The 3,592-nt window shown below is 47.6% G+C and overlaps 1 non-coding gene across 1 annotated transcript; it reads right to left on the bottom strand.

Annotated features, from left to right (window-relative positions):
- Positions 1-2,950: 2,950 nt before the first annotated feature.
- LOC120663087 lies at positions 2,951-3,057 on the bottom strand. Its single transcript, XR_005670311.1, has one exon. It is a non-coding gene; the product is annotated as a small nucleolar RNA R71 (small nucleolar RNA).
- Positions 3,058-3,592: the final 535 nt, after the last annotated feature.

Here is a 3,592-nt window from a genome sequence, read left to right as displayed (position 1 = left end):
CGCGCGTACTCGCTCCCAGGCCAAACCTCGCCCAGAGCCGCACCCGGAGGGGCGAGAACGCGCAGCTCCGGTGCGCCCCGCCGAGCAGACCCGCCGCAGTAGCTGCGCTCGCCGTTGCAGGCCTTCCCGAGCCCAGCTGAGTACCCAGGTGCATCACGCGTGTCGCGTAGACAACCCTAGACCCAAACCTTGGCCGGATTGACCCCGGGAAGGCCGAGTTTGGCCAACTCCGGCGCTGCTCCGCCGCGGGAGCTCGTCTCCGGTGACTCACGCCGCCGCCCCGCGCGCCCTTTCCCTCTGGACCGCCCGATGAAGATCCAACGGCCTAGATTCATTTCCTGCCCGAGTCCAACGGTCAGCGCTGCCACTTTTACTAAAGAGACCCCCGCCTTTCCTAATATCAACCCGCAGTCCATGACTATGTAAAAATATTTCCAACCAGGCCCAGTTTTTAGCACTTAGACCCCTGAGCTTTTTAGTTTTCGAACCCACAGTCCAGACCCTATGTTTTTACGCGCTAGCCCTTAGAACTAAGGTTTAATTACGTATAGTTCCCTGGTTTTTGCAGAAAACCCCCAGAAACTCTGTTTTTCTTACAATTAAGCACCCGGACCTTGTTTTAGCTCTAGTTTTCACGTTCTAGCTCCGTTTTAGGTGTTCTTTATATCCACGCGATCGTTGTAACGCGTAGAATAGTTCTAGTCTAGTTTTGTTTGTTGTTTTTATGTATTGTTGTACTGTTTCTTAGTGTTAGCTTTTGTTTGCATGTATGTTTATGTTATTGCCTTGTTTTTGGCCATGTGTTCGTGAGTAGACGTTGAGCTACCGGAGGAGCCCCAGTACCGGTACCCGGAGCAGCCACCACCTTCTGAGCACTTTGAGCAGCAGGAGCAGTTTGAGGAAGGCAAGTATAACATGAACACCACCTATCACTTTAAATACATTTCATACTGCATTTTAATATTGTATGCCTATAAGGACTCTCCTAGACACTTTATTACCTTATATATATCCTTTGGGCTGTATTTTGGTTAGTTGTGCTAGGTGCCGTGCTATAACACACTTGGTCCTTTTTAATTAATTTGATTAATGGTATATGCAACTTAATTCTGGGAGTGGCCCGTTTGAGGGGCTCACGTCTCGTTAAAAATTGGTTTTGTTAGAAACATGGTTTAGGGTGCCAGCACGATGCTTACTGCTGGGTTGGCCACTCTCCATAAGGACCGGTTCATAGAGCGACAACCTGGGACAACAGCGCTACCACAAGACTGGAATGGGACGGTCTTGGCTTACTAATTAGGTCATTTTGGTTCGGGAGTAACTTACCGACGGGGCAAGAGGGGGGTCGAGCTTCAATGGTCCCTACGCTACGAGGCTTGGTCTGTGTACCCCCTCGAGGTGGGCACCATCGTTGCATTGCCTGAATCCTTAGCGGTTACACCTTACCAACGTGATCCTTTGTAATGGCCTCGTAGTGAGTTTGCTAGTCATCTCACCTAAGGAAGTGTGATGAACAACTAGCGTAGCTCACGACTTGTGGGTAAAGATGTGCAACCTCTGCAGAGTGTAAAACTGGTATACTAGCCGTGCTCACGGTCATGAGCGGCCCAGATCCTCCTTTTGATTAGTGGGGTTATCTTCCTTTGATGAGGCAGGTTTCCCCGGGTGGCTTGGTTTGGTATGGTTCTCAGTAGTATCATGATTAATTTTGATTAATTACTATGTAATTGGGTTATGGTAATTCATCAACTTGTAGTAAATAGCTGTAATAAAACTTTGCCAAGATTTAAAAGCTAATGCAGTTGAGTCAGCCAACCTCAGAGCCTCGTAGTTTGTGTTATACTTGTTGAGTACAAGTTGTGTACTCACTCTTGCCTACTCTACTCTTTTTCCCTTGTTCTTTTCGGGGATACTCTACTGCTGCTCAATTCCTGCCGACACGAGGGAGTTCACCCGGAGCTACCAGGAGTACGAGGACTTCTAGGCGTTCGTCTCGCAGTCGACGTCCTTGTGGCGCCCAGCTTCCGAGAGACTTCGTATATGTATTCTACGCTTCTGCATAGTTTGTAACCGCATACTCTGTATCAGACATTTTGTCATTAATGTAATAAATAACTTTCGTACTCACCTTATTATATCTTTTTACGTGATATGTGCTGTGATATATTGTTCATTCTGTTGAATATACGTGTGACTTGATCCTGGCACGTATATGATTGCTCGGTTTATGTCCTTTTATAAACCGGGTGTTACAACAGGTGAATTCTGTGCGCTTGCAGAATACCTATTCAGATTGAGCATAAGAGACACCAACAAACATTTCTGGACCGTTGCCGGGGAAGCAATTGGCTAAAGTTATCGTATAATTGAGTGGAAGACCTTACTATTTTATCACCGCTAATTTTAGCGGGGTTACCATTGCTATCTCTCTCGTTTATTCGATGCAGAGTAGTGCATGACCGATTTTGATCTACCATCCAACTTCGATCCGAATCCTCAGAGAATTGGGCAAATTGTGAGACGCTGCGTCATCCCACCCCAGAAGAAACCCAGTTGGAATCCTCGTTTGTCAGTCTTAGCACCACCCATGGCCATGACTCTCAGGTAGTACCTGGCCCCGTCCAGCAGCCACATTCCTATTGGACTGAACAATGACCAAGGCAATGATGGCTTTGAGCTCAAGTCGGGACTGGTGAACATGGTTCAAGCGAGTACATTCTGTGGGAAGGCATCGGAGGATGCCAACGCTCAGCTTCAAAATTTCTTGGAAGTGAGCAGCACCATCAACCCCAGAGGTACAATGATGGATAACGTCCGTCTTCGACTGTTCCCATTCTCCTTGCTAGGCAAGGCGAAGACGTGGTTTTACACCAACAAAGCAGACTTCACCACATGGGAAGCTTACTCCAATGCATTCCTGACAAAGTACTTCACGGTGGGCAAAACCAACGCTCTCCGAGGCAAAATCTCTGGATTTCAACAGCTCCCGGATGAAGCCATTCCGGAAGCATGGGAGAGATTTCAGGACCACATTGCAGCATGCCCCCACCATGTCATGGAGGAATGGCTGATTATTTAGAGTTTCTTCAATGGCCGGAACACACCAGCTCAGAACCACATTGATGCAGCATTAGGTGGTTCCTTCCTTTCGCTCAGCATTGCTGCAGCAAAGGAGCTGGTAGAGAAGATTGCTTCCAACCAGAGTTGGAAAGGTGAAAGGCAGCAACAACCCTGCAAGGGAGTTCATCATATCGACAGCATCGATATGCTCGCTATCAAGATGGACCTTCTCATGAAAAGACGAGAGTCTCCGCACCAGGAGGCTAACCAAGTTATGGATTCTCGCATGACATGCGAGATTTATGGAGAAACTAGACACATGGGCAACTCTTGCCCAACCACTCAGGAGGAAGCTCACTTCGTTGGAGCAAACAACTCCAACAACTCAGGCCTCCGTCCTCAGCAGGGTTGGAGTTCCAAACCCAACCTCCCCTTCAGTCAGCAGCAAGGTATGAATTTTAATAACAATTTTCAGTATTCTTTAAAGCACCTAGTTTACGGTCAGAAACAAATTAATGACAACATTAGTAAG

The sequence above is a fragment of the Panicum virgatum genome, chromosome 2N (genome assembly GCF_016808335.1).
Source record: "Panicum virgatum strain AP13 chromosome 2N, P.virgatum_v5, whole genome shotgun sequence".
Lineage (NCBI taxonomy): Eukaryota > Viridiplantae > Streptophyta > Magnoliopsida > Poales > Poaceae > Panicum > Panicum virgatum.
This window is presented reverse-complemented; position numbering and strand designations above follow the sequence as displayed.